We start from the raw sequence: 22,790 nt of genomic DNA, 5'->3' as shown, positions 1-22,790 counted from the left end.
CTTGAGCCACTTCCAGCTTTTTTTCTGCTGCTTATGTGGTGCTGAGGAATCGAACCCAGGGCCTCATGCATGCAAGGCAAGCGCTCTACCACTGAGCCACCTTCCCAGCCCTTTCATCATGTTTTACTGGGTAAAGGCTGGGGGTAGGGATCTTGGAATTTAAGTTTGTTCCAGTGGATTCAAATCTTATACCCTCAAGAATTTATTCAGCCGGGCATCGGTGGCTCACGCCTGTAATCCTAGCTACTCAGGAGGCTGATACCTGAGAATCTCAGTTCAAAGCCAGCCAGGGCAAGAAAATCCGTGAGACTCTTATCTCCAATAAACCACTCAGAAAACCTGAAGTGGCACTGTGGCTCAATTGGTAGAGTGCTCACCTTGAGCTGAGGACCTGAGTGACAGCGCCCAGAGTTCAAGCCCCATGACCGACAAAAAAAAAAAAAAAAAGAATTTATTCAGTGCTGACCAGAACCCATCAGCCCCCAAAATGTGATGTATATTCCTTCTTTTTCCCTCTGTTTACCCTTGGTTGAAATGAATAAGCTAAGCCATGAAACTAATGTGTCATTTTCTTTTCAAATCCTGTAATTATTTTACAACCCATCCACTTCGTCCTCAAGTCTAAGGAGAAGCATACTAACAGATATCTATCCATCTATCCATCCATCCATGGGTAGATAAATATATTATTAAAATTTTTAAATTTTATTTTAATTTTAAATTCTTTTAAATTTAATTCTATTAAAATATTACCCATTATCAATATTAATTCCTTTAATTTTTGCTAGTTCACACTTAGTTTTATTTAAAAAAAAAACTGTACATGTCCAAAACTAATTACTAAAACAATCAAATGATTAGAGAATCTACCAAATCAATCCAAGAAGAATCTGCACATGCCAAGTGGAAGTGAGTAACCTTTATGCAATTTATTCATGGAACAAAAGAGTACATATACCAGATGGTGCTGGTGGCTCATGCCTTTAATCCTAGCTACTCAGGAGGCTGAGTTCTGAGGATTACAGTTGGAAGCCAGCGAGGGCAGAAAAGTCCCCATGAGACTCTTATCTCCAATTAACCACTCAAAAACCAGAAGTGGAGCTGTGACTCAAATTGGTAGAATGCTAGCTAGCCTTGAGCAAAAAGACTCAGGGACGATGCCCAGGCCCTGAGTTCAAGCTCCACAACACACACACACACACACACACACACACACACACTGAGTTCAAGCTCCACAACACACACACACACTGAGTTCAAGCTCCACAACACACACACATACACACACACACAAACACACACACACTTGTAGATAATCAGAATGCTGAACTGTGTCAATTTAAGTATTAGGTCTTCCCCTAAACCTTGGAGCAAAGAGAGGTGGCAGTGATACAGCTAATCTCACTAAGAATGCTTGGAAGGTAGGCTGAGGTAGGAGGATGTAGAATCTGAGGCCAACCTAGGCCATAAAGAAAAATTGTCCCAAGAAGCAAGTAACAACCACCACCACTAACAACAACAACAAAAAAAAAACACATAAAAAAACCCCAACAATTTGGAATTGTGAGGTGATTTTGGAGCAATGTCTTTTTGCAGACTTAGGGGGAAAAAAAATCTGTTTGCAATTCAACAGCCTTAGTTTGTCTTGCCTTTTTTCCTACTACTTCAAAGAACTTATGTGAAGTAAAGCTGTGGCCCAAGTGGTTCAGTGTTAGCTTTGAGCAAAAAAGCTCAGAGACAGTGCCTGGGACCTGGGTTAAAGCCTTAGGACCAAACCAGCACAGACATGATGATCTTATACTGTAGCACTGACAAAGCTCCAATTTCAGTGTCATTCTGCAACCTCATCTGTCTCCCACAGATAATCTATAACAAAGCACAGCTCACCTCTGACCAGCAGCATTAAACTTGTCAAGAAGCAAATTGCTAGGCTTTACTCCAGACTTAAGGAACCAGAAAGGGGGGAGGGGCGAAGGGGTTAATATAACAAGTACTCCACACTATCACTAATTGAAGAGAGGGGCAAAGAGAGGGGCCTGCAATGAATGCAGATTCATTTGCAGACAGATGCCTGCAAATGAATCTTTTGTTTAGATAGTCAGATATAAAGCTTTTGATCCCACTTGGAGAGTTCCTACCCAGTGGAGTTTGTTGTTACCCTCATATTTAGATTCCCTCATCAAATAATATTCTTCAGAATAAAACTTGTTCTCATCTTTAAAACATGGGATGCTAGAAGGTGAATTTGGGAATGGAAGTGGAAAGGAAGTATGGGTAAAGAAAGACAGAGCAGCAAGGGGGCACTGAGTGTGGAGAGTATGGATGAGATGATGACCTCAAGGCCCATCTAGCGGAAGACTAAGGAAAAAAGTGTTTATCTTGGAGCTGGGAACGTGGCTCAGTGGTAGAGTGCTTGCCTTGCATGCCTGAGGCCCTGGGTTCAATTCCTCAGTACCACATAAGCAAAAAGAAAAAAGCTGGAAGTGGCGGTGTGGCTCAAGGGGTAGAGCACTAGCCTTGAGCTGAAGAGCTGAGGGACAGCACCCAGGCCCAGAGGTTCAGCCCCACAACCGACAAAAAAAAAAAAAAGTGTTTATCTTATGTTTAAATATAAAGGAATCCCTTCCTCAAAATTTGACTTGGTATTTGATGTTGAGTCAAAAATACTACCAACCATAAAACATAACATTTTTAGTTATTCCGCAAACACTGAACCAGAGTTATATATAACATTTTCTAAATATAACTGAAAATAAAACATTATCTCATGATTTGGTTTGGTGGTTAATGGCAAGAAAACTATTTTTTTTCTGGTAGGTTACATTTATAAGACCACACTTTCAAAATATGAAACATGGCTAGTTAAGCTTTTTTGGTTTAATTTACGTAGTTTATGCACTGACTTACACTTAGAAGCCTATCTATTCTTAGGTTTTTCTATTACAAAATGGCATAACTTCCAAGCTAGGGATGATTTAGGGCCATATTTAGCTGCAACATTTAAAAAACACATTCTCAGGTGTTATTTTTAAGTAATTCATGGAAAGCAAAGAAATGCTTAAAAACCCTTGATGTATACTCAGGTTCAAGTTAGACTAAATATCAGGCTTTGGTATTGAATGTTCTTAGAGTATCATTGTATAGTTTGAATGAAAAACTTCATTTAATATATCTGACTGTATATTTGGGATTATATATTTGAGATTACTAAAATATTTGGATTTATTTTTAGTTCTGTTCAAGAGAAAACAATTACAGACTAGTTTACCATTAAACATCTCTTTAAGAGTTAAAATTAACTGGGTGAGGTGGTATCTCAGTGTTGTTTTGATTTACATTTAAGTCTAGAAAGGTTGAGTACCACTCTACCCCAGTTAGAATGGCTATAATCAAGAACTCTAACAACAACAGACACTGGAGGGGATGTGGACAGAAGGGAACCTTACTGCATTGTTGGTGGGAGTGTAAACTTGTTCAACCACTTTGGAAAGTAGTATAGAGGTTCCTCAAAAGACCCCACATAGAGCTCCCCTATGACCCAGCAATCCCACTTTTGGACATTTACCCAAATGATCACAAACAAGACCATACTAAAGCTACCAGCACAACTATGTTTATTGCAGCATTATTTACAATCACCAAGATATGGAACCAATGCTGTGCCCCTCAGTAGATGAATGGATCAAGAAAATGTGGTATATATACACAATGGAATTCTATGCCTCCATCAGAAAGAATAACATTGCCCCATTTGTTAGGAAATGGAAAGACTTGGAAAAAACTATATTAAGTTTACAAGTAAGCCAGGCCCAAAGAAACATAGGTCCCATGGTTTCCCTTATTTGCAATAACTAGGATATGTCTGAGACAAGCAGAAACGGTCAGTTAAGTTGATGTCAGGCAAAATGAACCCCAAGGTTAGGACTCAAATGGTTTTTCTTTCTTGCTATTGTTTCTAATATATTAATAAGGTGATTGTTTTGTTGCGTGGTATGTCCCTCCCCCACGGTATAATCCCCGTTTTCACTGTATTTGATGTTGGTATAATTTGTGGAGGGGAAGGGAAAAAACAAATTGTTTAAATAGGGATACAGGTGGACCCATTGCAACAATGAGATGTACAAGATGCTATGTCAAAAAAACAAACTTTACAACTCTGGGGGGGGTCGGAGGGCAGAGATGGTAAGGGGAAACAAAAGGGGCAACAATGCTTGATAAGAAATGTACTCATTACCTTGCTCATGTAATTGTAACCCCCTGTACAGAATTTTCACAATAAAAAAATTATTAAAAGTTAAATTTAATATAAGTGTAGTTTGGTCAGGCATGGTATTGCATACCTGTCAGGAGGGAGAGTCTGGGAGGATTATGATCAGAGGGCAGAAAATTAGCAAGAATTCATCTCACCAAAAAAGACAGGTGTAGTGCTTCATTTCTGTAATTCTAGCTATGAAGAAGGTATAGATTGAAGGATTATGATCCAGGATCAGTCAAAATGACACACAATCCAAAATGCCTAAAGTAGCACAAAAGGATGGATGGTATGACACAAGTGGTAGAACACCTGCCTAACAAACCTGAGATCAATTTTCAAAACTCAATACCAAATACCACATATAAACATATATATATATATATATATACACACACGTATATACATACACACATACATAATTGCAGTTTATCCTTGAGAAAATATATAACTTAATTTACAATGTAGCTTGGAAGGAAAGTATTTGTCCTATCAGATATAAATGTAAGGTTTTCTTTAAACAAAAGGAAAATTAAAATGTTCCCGAATGATATGTCAATATTAATTCAAACATATCCTACAGAAGTAATTATATGTAAAATAACCTTATAAATGCTAATTTTAAAATATAATCTTTAAGCAGGGTTTGACATGCCTGTAATCGTGTGTAGAAGATTGGTATTACTAAAAAAATTTGTCTCTGTGACATAGTGATATATCAAAGTGGAGACAACTGAATTTTATTTTATTTTATTTATTTGTTTATTTTGGTCAGTCACAGGGCTTGAACTCTGGGCTTGGGTGCTGTCCCTGCGCTCTTCAGTTCAAGACAAGTGCTCTACCGCTTGAACTACAGCGCCACTTCCGGTTTTCTCGTGGTTTATTGAAGAGTCTCACAGACTTTCCTGTCCAGGCTGGCTTTGAACAGCAATCCTCAGATCTCAGCCTCCTGAGTAGCTAGGATTACAGGCATGAGCCACCGGCGCCAAATGGGGGGGGAAAAGGTAAACCTAGTACTTAACAGCAGTACTTTACAGGGTTTGCTGTGCTACAGTGTGTTATGAAGCTTTAAGAAAGAGGATACTGAAGATAGTTTCTCCATGTGAAAAGACAATATATTGGACTTATAGTATATATGGTTGATCTCAAGGTTAAAAAGGACCATGTTTGTTCTTTGGGTCCAGTCCTCATCTGTAATCTTTATCATTTGTACCAAGTCTTGTCTGACTAACCCAACCCACCTGCTTATCCTAGAAGAGTAAAAGTGCACAGCTTTCTGAACAGATTACTGCCTATACAATTTCTCCAGTTTAATCCACCTGCATCTCATTCTCTTTTTTTGTTCAGTGATTAATGGAAGCAATTTGTCATCAAGAACTCAACAAAGAAGCAAAACAATTATATATGGTCCAATAAATTTATCGTCCCTGTTATTTGTGTCCAACAATATAAGCACAAAAGTATTCCACTATGTTTTTACCATATACATTTTAATATAGTATAACTTCTAAATTAAAAATTAACAGATTTTTTTTTGGGTCCAGTCATGGGGCCTGAACTCTGGGCCTAGGTACTGTCCCTCAGCTCTTCAGCTGAAGGCTAGCGCTCTACCACTTGAGCCACAGCGCCACTTCCGGCTTTTTTGTTTTTGCTTATGTGGTGCTGAGGAATCGAACCCAGGGCCTCAGGCGTGCAAGGCAAGCGCTTTAACCACTGAGCCACCTTCCCAGCCCCAAAAATTAACAGATTTTTTAAGTAACTCTTTAAAGTAACCCACTATGAAATCCTATTGCCATCTGATCAGCACAACTGATCTACTAGCTGAATGCATTCCGAGTAAATTTGAAACCAGCACTTGGCAAAATACCCCATGCCCAGCATTTTACATGGAACACAAATTAAAGATATATTCTAGGGTTGTCCTGAGAACCAAACACTTCAATAGTAATGGTAATATGCTATATTCATTCTTGGTATAAAATTTGATATATGAGCAGTTTAACATTACAAATGTGCTTTACTTCTCCATACATCTATTCTGTAGTCTTCTGGCATTCTAGCACTGGATTAAGAAAGCCTGCCATCTGGTAGTTATAGAGACCCTTTACTAACTTAGAAGACCAAGAAATGCCCAGAAATGCAAACTAAAATTATTACTATGAACATACAAAATATTTTTAAAATATTAAAAAAAACCTGGGGTTTTCACTTAAATATCCTGCATACAGATAAATGTGACTTATGAATGTCTTTTATTTTAAATCGTTGTACAGCTGGGTGCCAGTGGCTCACGCCTATAATCCTGACTGACTACTCAGGAGGCTAAGATCTGATGATCAAGGTTTGAAACCAGTCCAGTCAGAAAAGTCCATGAGATTCTTACTTCCAATTAACTACCAGAAGAGGGGTAAATGGAGTTGTGGCTCAAGTGGTAGAGCACTAGCTTTGAGCAACAAGAGCTCAGGGACAGTACACAGGCCCTGAGGTCAAGCGCCAGAACTATCACAAAAAGAAAAGGAAGGAAGGAAGGAAAGAGGAAGAGTAGTTGTACAAAGAGTGCAATTCTGTTTGTCAGGTTATGAGTAAAATGCATCTTGATCAATGTGATACCTCCCCCATTGTTCTCTCTCATTTTTCTCCCTCCCATCCCTACCCTCGAGTTATGAGGCTGCAGTTTTCATATAATGTACAATGAATATGATTCCATTTGTCACCCTTCCTCTCTCCTTCCATGTGCCTCTCCCCGCCCCCCACCCCAAACATATGCAAGTCAATTCTTAAAAGGTGTTAAAGGGATAAATGACAAAATTAGGTCCACATTCTCCAGTCTCCTTTATAAAACCTAGACATGAGAGCCAAATTGGCCCTATTTAGGTTGACCATTTAATTTGTGTGTGTGTGTTGGTCAGGGGGCTTGAACTCTGGGCCTGGGCCTGGGCGCTGTCCCTCAGCTCTTCAGCTCAAGGCCAGCGCTCTACCGCTTGAGCCACAGCGTTACTTCCGGTTTTCTAGTGGTTTATTTGAGTCTCACTGACTTTCCTGCCCAGGCTGGCTTTGAACCACGATCCTCAGTTCTCAGCCTTCTGAGTAGCTAGGATTACAGGCGTGAGCCACCAGCGCCCAGCTTTGACCATTTAACTATCACTTCTCTTAATCAAAATGTAAGCATTCTTGGGTATACAATTTTTTCCTCTCAAAGCTTTAGGTAGGCAACATTCAGAGTTAATGACAGTATAAAAACAATAGTAACAGGCATATGAGTATAAAAATGTTTTTAAGCTGGAGATTGCAATTTTTTATTGTAAAGATACTGTACAGAAGGATTACAGTTACATGAGTAAGGAGATGAGTACATTTCCTATTGAGCATTGTTACCCCCTCTTTGTTTTTTCTCTACCATCCCTTCCCTCCCCACCTCCCCAACTCCTCCATGCCTGCCCCCCCCCCCCCGCTCCCCTCCTTGCCCCGCCAAATTGTAAAGTTCGTTTTCAACATGTTGTCTTGTATATCTCATTGTTACAATGGGTCAACCTGTATCCTTGTTTCAGCATTTTGTTATTTACCAACTGTTTCTATAGCTAAGCTATTACAAAAGAGGAGCTGGACATGGATCAAGTGGTAATAAGAGGCCTTGAGTTCAAATCCTAGCATGCGTGTGTGCATGCGTGTGCCCACACACACAAAATTAGAGGAGCCCTATCTTTATTAGTTTCATCATGCAAATGTGCAGTCTTCCTAGACTTTCCTACTAAACTTACACTGCAAAAATCATTTTTCACATTTCACTATGCTTAATCATTTTGTCAGTACTGGGCCTTGAACTCAAGACCAAGTGCTCTGTGTTTTGACTCCACTAGTCCTTTTTGCTTTGTTTATCCGATAGTCCTGAACTTTTGTCCACGGCAGGCCTCACTCAGATGGAAGTCCTCCTACCTCCACCTCCTATATACAGTTGGGATTACAGAGGTACATCACTATGGCCAGCTTGTTTTTTTCAAAACAGGACTTCACTAATAATGCCTGGTCTTAAATTGTAATGCTCCTATCTCTCCCTCTGGTCCTCAGAGTAAACTCTGGAAGTTCTGAGATAAACGATTACATTTTATTAAGGAAAAACAATTCAAGATGATATGACTTCCTGTAATGATACACTTTATAATGTAATACCAGTGCCTTCAATTATTACTTGTTCTTCCACTGAACAAAAATTTAAAATCAAGCACAAAACAGGGATGCAGCTTTATCTGGAAGCAAAATGATTAGTCTTTATCCAAAATGATGACTACTTGCCCATTTCCAAATACACAAATGAAAACAAGCCAGATTAGACAATTAGGTAATAGTTGACAAGCACTAAAACAATTTAAGAAATAGTTAAGTTTGTAAAAATCTTAACATATGGGGAAGACGTGATACCTTCAAGATTTGCCAAAGCGATCTAAGGACTGGTCTCACCTTTATCACAAATCAAAGTAGTGAAGACAGAATAAAATGAACGTTTAAATTTTCACCCACAACAGGACACACAACATGAGGGGAAAAAACGGTGAGAAAGTGCAGTAGTGGAGCTCACTGAACGCTGATGAAAGGAAAGTATACAACTTATAGGCAACTTATAGGAGGAGGGAGGGTCAGGAAGAGAATGAGGTAAGGGAAGACACCGTATGAAAGTAAATGTACTCATCAGCTGACTCATGTAATATTAATCCCTCTGTAAATCACCTTTATAATAACCATAATTTTTAAAAAACATACAGAGAAAACAAATAAATTGAAATAAAAAAATTTTACCAACAACAATCTTCAACTTCTCTTTTGCGCAGCAAGTTCTATGAACTTTTGCCTTCAAAGTGTTCTATTCCTCCTGGTCTTAGCTATTTAAGCTGCTACAATATAACAGAGGGAGGAACATTCTGCATGAAAGGCCATATAGGACCCACAAAATTGTTTGGTACATGACAGAATAACAAGTATGCTTCTCATCTGCCCGTACTGACAATTTTGTATGGCCCACAAATGATATTATAAATATCCAAACAGTCCTTGGCAGAAAAAAAGGTTCCCCACCCCTGATCAGACAAGAGGACTTACAAACTATTTCTCATAGTTCTGGGAAGTCCAAGATCAAGAAATCAACAGATTTTGTGTCTGATGGCTTCCTTGTTTACAGCATGGTCATCTTGGTAAGTACTCCATGGAGGAACAGGGAAGGGATCTTTCCAGTGTTTCTTTTATATGGCACTAGTCAAAGGCTCCCTCTCAAAATGTTCTCACAGGGGGAGAGAGGGATTAAGTTCCAACATTAAGATTTTGGAAGGAGATAAAACTTTTAGTCAGTTTATCACTCCCTTTCTATCTCAAAGCCATTGCCTTAGTTCATCTGCATCCTATCTTGACTCCTTGACAACACTCATTCCCTTATCATGACATTTTCACTACCAAATCTCAGACACTTTTGATTATGCCTCTCACTAATTAAAACAGGTGTCGCAGAATAAAATCCCTGTTTCTTAAAAGAGCACTCAAGGCCTACACTATCTGGTACTTAGCTAAACCTTACTGCTCCTACTGCCTTTTCCATCACATCCACCCCCGCAGACCTACGTGGCTTTATGCAATATACCCTCCTGGCCTGTAATTCACCTTCATTGCCAACAGTTAAAATTCTGTTGGATGCTCTCAAATCCAATGCCACCTGCTTCCTCTTTGATCCCAACAGGCCAAATCTCCCTTCTGTGTGCCATCTGCACTTCCTTTAAATTGTTGTTATAGTATAGCTCTTGAGTATCAGTTACATGCCCATCTTCATACTATAATTCGTGTCAGGTTCACATATAGTCTTGAAATGATAAAAACATATTAAGTCAAGCATATAACCATCAAATAATATGCACCTTTGTCTTCTAGAAGTTTCCACTATAATAAAGATTCTCTTATAAATCGAGGGAGAGAATTTTAGGCTATACAAATATCTTAGTAAAATAACATTAAGATAAGTGGTATATGAAAACTAATATTCTTTTATGTACTTTCATTACTTTCTAGACAAGTAAATTTGACAGAAATACTTTAAGAAAGTATTAATCTTCTGGGTTGGTGCATTTTTTTTCAAGCTGAGTGTTCCATATTTCAAAATTGTAGGTATGGAGGAAGTGGCGCTGTGGCTCAAGTGGTAGAGGGCTAGCCTTGAGCTGAAGAGCTGAGGGACAGCGCTCAGGCCGAGTTCAAGCCCCACAACCAACAAAAAACAAAACAAAACAACAACAACAAAAAAATCAAAATTGGGGCTGGGAAGGTGGCTCAGTGGTAGAGCGCTTGCCTTGCATGCCTGAGGCCCTGGGTTCGATTCCTCAGCACCACATAAGCAAAAAGAAAAAAGCCGGAAGTGGTGCTATGGCTCAAGTGGTAAAGCGCCAGCCTTGAGCTGAAGAGCTGAGGGACAGCGCCCAGGCCCAGAGTTCAGGCCCCACGACTGGACCAAAAAAAAAAAAAATCAAAATTGTAGGTATGGAGAAAAATAGACCAAGATATCATAAACTTACACAAGCTGGTTCCTGCTTTATGAAAAGCATAGAAATAATAAACATAGAGCTTTCTTTAATCCATCTAGTCATGCCCTTGAAAATAGGTATTAAAAATATTAGACATATCATGACTTATCAAGGAACACAATTATCTTTTGATTTATATCACGATAGGTTAAGAATCTTAACATCTTTAAACAAATGAAGTTAAATCTGGTTGGGTGTGCTAATTTTTGCTACATCTAACTTTCTCCTGGAAAGCAGCTGTTTCTGATATCTGGTTTACCTTGATTTTCAGTTGCTCCCGTGTATACATACATTTATATATATATATATATATATATATATATATATATATATACTATTATCTTTAAAAAATGAGATATAATCCATGTATTTGAATTGTACAATTTAGTACTTTTTAGTATATTCAAAGTTGTGAGTCCGGTGCCAGTGGCTCATGTCCATAATCCAAGCTACTCGAGGCTGGGATTTGAGGATTGTGGTTTGAAGCCAGCCTGGGCAATAAAGTCCATGAGATTTTTACTTCCAATTAACTACCAAAAAAAGCCAAAAGTGGGGCTGTGGCTCAAGTAGCAGAGTGCAAGCTTTGAGAAACAAACAAACCCAAAACCAAAAAACAACCTCAGGGACAGTGTGCAGGCCCTGAGCCCAAGACCTAGGAAAGGCACCAAAAAATAAAAAGTAAATTGTGAATCCATCACCATTATTTCTAGAACCTTTTTATCACTGAAAAAATACAAATCAGGCAGTCACTTCCTAGTCCTCTCTGCCCAGTTCTTGGCATACATTAATCTCCTGTGTGACTCTATGGATTTGCCTACTCTACACTTTTTATTCATTCAATATGTGCCCTTTTAAAAGTGTTTGATTTTTGTCACTTAATATAATGTGTAGTTTGTATCAGAACTTCATTACCTTTTTATGATTGAATAATATTTTTTTGAGTTTACCACATTTAGCCATTTGTTAATTACTAGACATATGGGCAGTTTCTATTTTTTTTTTTTTGCTATTGTGAATAGTGCTGCTATGGACATTGGTTTACAAGTTTTTTGGGGTTTCTTTTGGGGGGAGGTTGGGTCCGGTCATGGGGCCTGAACTCGGCCTGGGCACTGTCCCTCAGCTCTTCAGCTCAAGGCTAGCGCTCTTACCACTTGAGCCACAGCACCACTTCTGGCTTTTTCTTTTTGCTTAGGTGGTGCTGAGGAATCGAACCCAGGGGCTCAGGCATGCAAGGCAAGCACTCTACCACTGAGCACCTTCCCAGCCCCAGAATAAACATTTTTAAAGAGTAGTTATCTTGCTCTTTTTCACACTTAAAAGCAAAGTGTTCTACCTCAAAGGAAAATACTTTCTTTAGGATCAAGTGTTTATAAGCTGACCTATGAAATCTGTTTTCTGTGTCTGTCATCACATATTGGCAAATAACCTCTTTGTACTGTTGTCTTAACTGTTGCTGTACTTTCTGATGTTTGACAAAAGCATCAGACTTCCAAGAAGCTATGTATTTTATTTCCTATGGGAATTTTTTTGGAAACAACATGGTAAAGTATAATTCCCTGAAAAGCCAGAAGATCTGAAAGAATGAATGGACTTAGAATAGATTTCATAAACCAGGTGCTGATGGCTCATGCCTGTAAACCTAGCTACAGGAGGCTGAGATCTGAGGATGGTGGCACAAAGCCAATCCAGGCAGGAAAGTCCTTGACATTCTCACCTCCAATGAACTTCCAAAAAAAATCAGAAGTGGGGGCTGGGAAGGTGGCTCAGTGGTAGAGCACTTGCCTTGCATGCTCGAGGCCCTGGGTTTGATTCCTCAGCACCACATAAGCAGAAAAAAAAAGCTGGAAGTGGCGCTGTGGCTCAATTGGTAGAGTGCTAGCCTTGAGCTGAAGAGCTGAGGGACAGCACCCAGGCAAGTCCCAGGACCAGCACACAAAAACAGTGAGAAAGAAAGAGAGAAAGGAAAAGGAAAAAAAATACAGCACAACCATCTCTGAACTACAATTTCAGAAGCTTTCAGTAGGGAAATTAAAATGATTCCCAGCCCTCTCAACTAGTAAGGATGTTGTTTAAAGTCAAAATATGTTAAATAAAAATAAACAAGGACACCACTCAATAGTAGCCAAGAGTTTAAACATCCCTTGATTAAAAGGATACATGAATTCAATAAGGTATCAATATCTATGAGACATGGTATACCACATGGTTTACATAGCATACTTAGTATATAACAGAAGTTGAGGTTCCCCCAGGAACACACCCTGGCACATAGATAAACTTTATTTTGCTGTAGACATGGATTATCATGGTCCTATTGTAAGTATTACCACCTAAAAATATTTAGGAGTGAGCAGAAAACTTGAGCTAATTGAACCTTTCCTCCCAGGAAGTACTATATTTTAAGCACAATACCTATGGTGCTAAACATCTCAGTTCATAGTTCAGTAATTTATTATTATGATTTTAAATCAGTAAGATGGCAAAAGGAACAAATAAATTTACGGTATAGGAAAAAAAATAAAAAACATGAAATTCTAGCCTTGGGTACATCCTTATTCTAGTGAAATTTTAATCTTGTCTACCCATTTATCCACCTTAAAACAAAGTAATTTTCAGATCCGTGCAGTCATCAATAAGAATTGATTAGCTTAACTAGATCAGGACAGTGTAGTGCTTGGGACAAGAGCTCTGAGCTCAAACTATGTGATCTTGGGCAAGTTTCTTCACTAAACTTCAGATAATTTATGTAGTGCTCAACACAATCCTTAGCAGATTTTAAGGACAAGAAAAAAAGGTTACTAATTAATTACATATAACAGACATGTAACAACAACCACTTGCTCTTACTTCAACAATTTCAATGCTTTCTTTCAATTCTTATTGTCAAAGTTCCCTTTTGTCTGGCTCTGACAGGCCTATTCGAGCTACCTCAAACCTCTACTGAGCTGTAACAAATGGATATACTACCTCCAGTTCTATCCCTGGGTACTACTACAAGCAGTATGGAAGACAGGAAAAAGGAAAAACAGGAGACAACTAAATCCACCAAAATAAAGTTCTCTTTAAAAGAATGAATTCATTCAAGTAGGAATCACTACCTTAGAAACTGAGACAAACCAAAAAAAAAGCAAAGGAAAAATAAAGTATTCAAGTACTGTCTGTAGGAGCCATCAGCAACCAGACCTACTGATTTAAAAAAAAAAAGCCTCATTAAAGTATTTTTCTTAACTTAATAATTATTTCACCATTGCTAGACTGTTTTTAAAGTAAGTCCCAACTTCTTAAGGTTTCTCCTTTCCCATGCATTCCAATAAGTACAGAATTAGTTCTTCATCAAGCATTTAGGCCTCCTGCTGGGAAACATAATTAAAATTAAGCAGGCAACAATTCCACTTGGTACTAAGATCCTTTCAAATCCTCCAAATGAGGCAGGCCTGTTTCTCTAGGAATTGTCTGAAAGTTCTGTAAGGAAAACTGAGAGGCTGCTCAACTTGATACTGGCCATTCAGTAGATGGCACTCTTCCCTCAGAGCCCAAACTAAACTCTCAGGTGCATGATATACTATGACTTTGAGTTGTGATATAAAGCAGGATTCCCTTTTCGAAGTACTTAACTGACAGTCAAAATTCCTCTAGCATTGCATTCATCTAAAATTGATGTCTTTTACAGACACTTAAAAAAAAAAAAAGAGCCTAGGGAAGTTGAGATTATTGTAAGATATCAAATACAACATAATTCTAATATACCTAATTCAAGGGATTACTAAATAATCTGTATCTTGGAGCCATAATTATGGCAAACAAATAGTTTTTATCTAAGCTTAAAAACATTCCTTCCCTCTTCCTTCTGGGACAACTTTCCAAAGACTTGTGACCAGATCCTTGTCTAAATAGCAAAGTATTTAGAGAAACTATGATTTTACTATTATCAACACTCACTAAAACAAAGGATTATTTTCAATATCTTGGCTGAAAATTGTTTTTGATTTTTTGGCTATGGGCCTTGAACTCAGGGGCTGGGCACTGTCCTTGGGCAATTTTGTTCAAATCTAGTCTAGTGTTCTACAACTTTAAACATAACTCCACTTCCCATTTTCTTTGGATTAACTGAAGATAAAGAGTTTCACGGACTTTCCTGGCTTTGAAAATGGATCTTCAGATCTCAGCCTCAGCCACCAATGCCTGGCCCTGAAAATAATTTTTGATATCCACATAATAGATCAAGTATATATGAAAAAAAATCACTGCAGATCTGGTTTTGAATAAAAAATTCATGGATGAATATTGGGTTATGAATAATTTTTCACATTTCTTTTTTCAGATCTTCCTTCAAAATTGAAAAGGCAGACAGCTTTGGAAATTCCTTCTAGTATAATATACTGTTGATAGTGAGCTTTCCAGCAATCAGATGGAAACCACGTTAAAATTTTCTACTTTTCTGGTTAAGTTTGGTGATGCACCTGCAATTCCTTTTCTTGGGAAATTGGGGAATTGAAAGGATCTCAGTTTGAAGCCAGGCAGGGCAAAAAGTTGAGACTTCATCTCAACAAACAAGCTAGGTGCTTGTAATCCCAATTCCAAGGGAGAAGTAAGTAGGAGGAATGCAGTTTCAGGCTAGCCTGGGCAAAAGAACAAGACTTTATCTGGTAGATAACCAGAACAAAAATTTCTGGAGGCATGACTCAAGTGAAAAATTCTGCCTTTGTCTAGAAGAAACAGTATACTGTCTTTGATTTTTTTGTAAAAGTCATAAGCAAGGGTTGGGAAGGTGGCTCAGTGGTAGAGTGCTTGCCTTGCATGCATGAGATCCTGGGCTGGATTCCTCAGCACCACATAAGCCAAAAAAAGCTGGAAGTGGCGCTGTGGCTCAAGTGGTAGAGCTCTCTCCTTGAGCTGAAGAGCTGAGAGTGGCAGTGCCCAAGCCCAGAGTTCAGACCCCACAACCAACCGACCAAAAAAGAAGTCATAAGCAAAGGCAAAAGGAATACACTATTTGAGAGTTTTAAGTTAGTAATAGGAGTATGGTATAAGAACAATGTATCAACTTCATTACTATTCTCTTTCCTCTTTCCACCATCAATCTGTGCCACTCCTCCCAGCACTCCACTATCCAAGATTCTGTGCACATCCCCAATGCTACTTGGGCTCTCACCATAAACCTTTCTTCTCTAGTTACTTACATGGATATTAAAAGACCTTACAGAATCTTTATCCCATTCACTAAACAAGTAAGTGATGATGCAGTTAACAGTTGCTGACTCTTAACTAATAAAGAAATAAAAGCAGTGCTTCTTAAAAGTCCCTGGGGAGACTTTGAGTACATCCCCCCATATATTTTAGACATGAAATATGCCTAATTATTTACTGAAATAAGCCTAATTATCTTCTCTATGAGGAGACTGAGTAAATCCATCTCTCTGCTACAGCATTTAGTCACTGCAACATATCAAAAATGACAAGATGAGTATATGGTATAGAAAAGGAAAATGGAAATGCTGTCCTAGTGCAGGAAGAGCTGAGCCATTGTGGAAGACCACAACAGAAACATTGCTGACGGTAACAAATTAAAGATATAAACTAGTCCCTGAAACATTTAGTACTTCTTTAACCTGCTTGTTTTCTATATTGTTGGAATTCTAGTTCCTTGATAGGCAACCAACTAACCACCACAGGACTTAAAACAGGCTGACTCATACCTGTACTTCTTTCGCCTTCCATCCAAAGAGGTAGTAATTCTTGGTAGGAAAAAGAGGAGGGAATAATATAAGGGGATTGGGAGTCAGATAAAGAGAATGGGAATTAAATAGTAGAATAATGATTTCATGTGTCTTACAGGGAAGCTAGGTTTTAATCTTGTTCAATCCAATGCTTGCCTTGATATTGCTTTACCTTAAAATATGAGCCTTAAAATTATCTTAAAAATTTTACACACACACACAAACTTCCTGAGAAACTGATTTTTTTTTGTAGCAGTACTTGGGCTTGAACTTCATCAGGACACTGCACCACCTTCAGCATTTTCGCTCAAGCTGGCACTTTCCCACTTCAGCCATTACTCCATTTCTGGCTTTTTGCTGGTTAAGACTTTTTTGCCTGGGTTGACTTAGAAACCTAGATCCTCAGATATCCCCCCAAGTAGCTAGGATTATAGGTGCAAATAACCAGTAACCCAAGAAAAAGTGTTTTAAGAACATTTTATTACTTCCCCTAAATTGCTCATATTTTTACCCTCAACTGTTTGCACACACACACACACACATACACGAATTTCATAACTTGAACTGAAACTATGGTTTTGTTTGAGGAAGTAGCAAACTTAAATGCTAGTTGATGTGATGCATACACATACCAGTATCTTCAGTCTTAGTTTTGGGAAATTTGAAACAAAGAAGTTTCAAAGTTCATCTGATAACAGTGAATCTTAGCACTACCAACTAAGGTTTAACTAAAGCCAATTTGAAAACAAGAGAGGAAGGAAGGAAGGAAAGAAGGGAGGGAGGGAGGGAGGGAGGAAGGGGGAGGGGGGAGAGGGGGGGAGGAAGGGGGGAAGGGAGGGAAGGAAAGAAAAGTGCAATGTATTGGGAGATAAATTGGACCAGTCTGATTGACTTCAGGTAAAAGCTCCATTTGTATCTAATGTCATTATAAAGGTAAAACCATATACTTAAGAGTTCAGCTTTCACTATAGTTAAGACACATAATCTACACTGTATTCTCAAGATGCAAATTTAAAAAAATTGTAAGCCAAAGGTATCTTGATTTTATTCCTTTTATGTATTTGGTGATACTACTTTTTGGATTATGTTAGACAATTCTGAAAAACACTTTCTTTAAGTTTCCTAGAATATTCTTCATTAAGTATAGTACGTAATGTCCTAGAAATTTGAAAAAGATAGTTAATGCAGCTTTTCAAAGAAAACCAAAAATACTTCAAGGAAACAAGGTCCTCTGATTCTCATCTATGGCAACATCTAAGGCTTTAAGGTAAGTTGAGCAGTACCTTCCTACCATTTAACTATCTTTTCAACTGCAATAAATTTAATTTTAAACCTTATTTTGAATTTGTTTGGCTATTAAGAGCAACATTATTAAAGCACACATGAAATGAACAAAATATCCACAAACCTCTTTTCTTCTCCAACACTTCACTTTTTTAAACTCTAAATAAACTAAGTAAACATGTACTGAAATGGTTAATAATTTTTATTTTTTCCCTATGTATACCTGTGATTAAGTTTAATTTATAAATTAGGCACTGTAGGAGAAAAACAATAATAAAACAATTATAACAATATACTGGAATAAAACATCATTTATTTCTGGAATTTCCCATTTATAAATTTTGGGACTACGGTTGACAACCAGTAACTGAAACTTCAAAGGCAAAACTGAAGAGGTAACTACTACAAATTCATCCAAGTAATGGCAAACATTTTCTTTCAAGCTACATTCAGTGAAAGAATCAATTTGTGTTGTTAGAGAGACTTCCTGATATATACAACCCATTACAGTAAAAATTTGAGATTGTCTGGCTTTGAGCCAAGAAATTTAATCTCTGGCAGAACTCAAAAGACCAAATAGCTTTCTTCCCTATAAATACTGTGGCACAGACCCTAAGTTCAAATGATAGAGAATTAACAGGAGAAATGAAATAAAGTATTAAGCTCTCTGAATCTCAATGACATGACAGTCTGTGATTGTTCAACTAATTTCAAATTAAATTTGAATAATTTAAAATAAGCCTATGTTTAAAAGGAAAGAGTATTATAAACTAGACATTTAAAGGTTTTTTTCTAGTCTAATTCTATATAGTTAACACTTTTGAAGGAATATGAAATAGCACTATTAATTATAGCAGAAAGCATTAACAAGCTGTGTCTTTAAGACAGCTTGCATTTATTCAATATATTATTTGTTTTTAGGCATTGTTTTCTAACATCACATTTCACTAAATTATTAGCAAAGGACATATCAGGTAGCTACAATAATTGTATACATAGCTTTAAACAGCTACTAACTTCATAATTAATTTGCTTGACATCAACTGTGTGACACAACAATACACTGTTCCTTGAGGAATGAAAAAGTGTAAAACCACAGAAATGTATAAATACCTTTTAATTTATAGTTATTTTAGGAAGCAACTCAGGGGAGGTATTTAGAGCAAGCTTCAGTTAAAGATCTACCTGATTGATAAGGTTTTAGTAATCAGAACAAAGGTCAGGCTAATATAGTGAAGAACCAAATGGCTTCACTGCCCCATTAAGAGTCTTATCTACTCATCTAGTAAGATTTTTTAAAAAAAAGAGCAACATCATTAGTAATTAAAATACTCCAGCCCCAAACTTAGTCTAAACACACACTTAGCTGGGCAACAGTAGCTCATGCTTCTAATCCTAGCCACTCAGGTAACTGAGATATGGAGGATCACGGTTCAGTGCTAGCCCTGACAGAAAAGTTTACTAGAGACCATCTCTTTAAAAAAAAAAAAAAGGGGGCAAAAAGCCAGGCTGGAAGTATGGTCCAAGTGGTAGAGCACCAGAAGTCCAGTAAGCAGTAGACCCTGAGATTTGACCCGCAGTACTTCCAAGTATGTATTCATGTATGTTTACACATTAAAAAAAAAAATGACAGGACTGCAAAGTAGGTCCTGTCTAGGATTTGGGCGCTAGTGGGAGAAAGGAAGGTAAACAGAAACAAGATAAATATGATCAAAATGATGTATATACATGTGTGAAAGTGGAACAGTAAAAGTTCTTGAGATTGGTTTGGGAAGGGAGAGGGAGGATGAACAGAGAGTGAGAAGATGAATCTGATCGAAGTACACTGTATGCATACATGGACATGTCAAGATAAAATCCCTTTGGACAAGTAACTAATGCTAATAAAAAATGTGGGAAAATAAACCCTTTCCCAAAGTCAAAAGGAGACTTACTCTGTACAGGTTAATCATTATCCTTCAGGCTTAAGCACAGCCTGATGATAGTATTAACACAAGAGGATATATAGATGTGGTTAAACTCTAAACCAGACATACACAGCCCATAATTTTAGGAATACAGTAAAGTTGGTTTTTTTTGGTTGGTCATGGGGCTTGAACTCAGGGCCTGGGTGCTGTGGCTGAGCTCTTTTGCTCAAGGCTAGAACTCTACTACTTTAAGCCACAGCCACTTCCAATTTTCTGGTAATTAAGTGGAGATGAGAGTTGCATGGACTGCTGGGAAGGTGGCTCAGTGGTAGAGCACTTGCCTTGCATGCATGAGGCCCTGGGTTTGATTCCTCAGCACCACATAAGCAAAAAAAGAAAAAAGCCGCAAGTGGCGCTGTGGCTTAAGTGGTAGAGTGCTAGCCTTGAACTGAAGAGCTGAGGGACAGCGCCCAGGCCCAGAGTTCAGGCCCCACGACCGGACCCCCCCCTCCCAAAAAAAAAAAAATTGCATGGACTATCCTGCCCAGGCTGAGATCCTCATATCTCAGCCTCTTGAGTAGCTAGGATTAGAGGCATAAATCACTAGCGCCCAGCTTCAGTGAAGATTTCTTTATTAATTTGCAACTATTACCATGAATGAAATAGCAGCAGGGTTATATGGGCTTACTCTTCAGTCTGAGTCCAGAACCAGCAAGGTAGTCTCTCTGTGCCTCTGTTTAGTTACTAGGCTGTTGGGAAGATTAAATAAATTAAATCATGTACAATACCTAGAAGAGTGCCTGGCAGAGGGATAAAACAAATAAATACTGGCTGTTTCAAATATTTGCACAGTCCCATCAGTCCAAGGTAGCATGATATAACTGCCTTCAAAAGATGTCATTTTAGCTGGGTGCCAGTGGCTCATACCTGTAATCCTAGCTACTCAGGAAGCTGAGATTTTGAGGATCATGGTTTGAAGCCAGTAGAGGTAAGCAAGTCTGTAAGACTTTTTAGAAGTGGAGCTGTGGCTCAAGTGGTAGAGTACAAGCCTTGATCACAAAAACCCAGGGACAGTAACCAGGTCTTGAGTTCAAGCCCCAGAACTCAGACATATGCACACAACACAAGATGTCATTTTATACACTCATGAGGATGAAGACATAAAGCACTTAACTTACTGAGTCTAGGTTCCAGTCTGATTACTTTGTGTGTAACAATTAGGGGAAACCAAGACTCTGGCAGGATCACTGCCCAACATTCTACAAACTCAGATGTTTCAGAGTTGGGTTTCCATGTTTTCACCTGATTTCTTTCCTCAGCAGAAAGGCTGTATGACATTCATACATGTTGCTCAGTACTGTGAACAAACTACAGGATTAATAAACTAACCACCTGTGGGCAGGTGAGACTGGCCTATTTCAAGAAAATCAGGAAGTTTAGACTCAGAAGTTGAACACCAATGTCTATTTAGGATTTACTATAGGAGGTAGACTGTTGCTAATCTTTTACTATTAGACTGCTCCCCCCCCTCCAGCCATTCAATTAGACCAAATCTATCACTGAGCAGATCCCAGAACAATACACTGGGGGAAAAGGAGAGGGGCTAGAGATAGTAAAGTGTACAATGTAATTTTCTCATTTTGAAAATGAATAAGAAACTTGCACTCAAAAAAATATTATCCTATCATGCAAAATAAATATTTTCAGGTGTGATTCGATTCTCTGTGTCTTATGCTAAGTGTTTACCAGACATTTCCTTGTATCATACATGTAAAAAGCTGCAACATATTACATGTCTCAGAGCCAAATCTCAAGAATTCCTTAAATTATGTTTAACATTCAAAATAAATATAGCTTTCTTTCTTTAAAAGCTACCATTACTAATGACCTTTCCAGGTCCTCCCTCCATAAAGTTAATCTCATTTTAAGCAAAAGAAAATTAGCTGCAGATCAAGTAACATGTAATGGAGTTTTAGACATAAAATATTTCTACAAACGCTCCAAAAGTAACAATTCTATAAATGAGTCAGTCTTCTACCTTAATTACACAAATCTATTCACCAGTCAATTGCCTTAATTTTAAAACGACAAATTACACTTTACACTTATTCTCTTTAACAACTCTCACTAGTAGACTTCTATAACCCAGAACAAGATGTTTCCAGCAGATGGAGATGAAATCCATCCCAAGAAAGGCAACCATTTTCATACTGCTAAATATAAAATTTGCATAATTCCATGTGAACAACTCATCCACATGTTTAGGTCGCTGATTCCAAGCTCCAGGATCTTATCTGTTTCTTCACCAACCTTACACATACATAATCCTCAAAACCTCAAAGCCTCTTGGTTGAGTTAAATCCCACCCCACTCTTAGCAGGTCATCTGCGAGGATATTTAGTGGTTTCCCTTACGCTCCCATTCCAAACGGGCACCCACTTGACATTAAATCTCTGCAACGACGACAACAACAAAAAGTTCACTTGAGGCCATTCTTGTCGATTGAATATAGGTCCAATTTATGGTACCTGTCTGTGGCCTTTAACAGCATACCTCCAAAGGCAGGGCTCATGCCCCAAACACCAGCCGACTAGACCCGGGCCAACTCTGCTCGTGACCCAGGGCGGAGGAGGGCGGGTGTGTGTGTGTGTGTGCGGGAGGAGGGCGGGTATGGTGAGTGTGTGTGCGTGTGTGTGCACGGGAGGAGAGCGTGTGTGTGTGTACGCGCGTGCGGGAGAAGGGCAGGTATGGTGTGTGTATGGTGTGTGTGCGCGTGCGGGAGGAGGGCGGGTATGGGGGGGGTGTGTATGGTGTGTGTGTGTATTGTGTGTGTGTACGCGCGTGCGTGCCCGCGCTTCCAAAAGTGGGTCGGGGGCCAGACGAGAACAGTGGTTGAAAACTTTCACCTCGTAAAAAGTTTTGTTATTATTTGTTGTAATTGGGGAACAAAAACCAAACCGCGGAACGACCGTGCCCGGCCACCTCCGCCGAGCGCGGGAAGCCGCCCTCCTCCCGCGGCGCACCTCCGGGCTTAAAGTCTGCGAGTCACCAAAGCCTCCCGCAGCGCCGGGTTTTAAAG

At 38.6% G+C, this 22,790-nt stretch overlaps 1 protein-coding gene across 4 annotated transcripts in view; it reads right to left on the bottom strand.

Annotated features, from left to right (window-relative positions):
• Positions 1-22,790, bottom strand: part of Add3 (adducin 3 (gamma)) — an 87,259-nt gene that overhangs the window by 61,482 nt on the left and 2,987 nt on the right. The gene's annotated exons all lie outside the window — the stretch shown is intronic.

This window comes from Dipodomys ordii, unplaced genomic scaffold, assembly GCF_000151885.1.
Source record: "Dipodomys ordii isolate 6190 unplaced genomic scaffold, Dord_2.0 Scaffold36, whole genome shotgun sequence".
Taxonomy (NCBI): Eukaryota; Metazoa; Chordata; class Mammalia; order Rodentia; family Heteromyidae; genus Dipodomys; species Dipodomys ordii.
The sequence above is the reverse complement of the archived record's forward strand: the minus strand, read 5'-3'. Positions and strand labels throughout refer to the sequence as shown.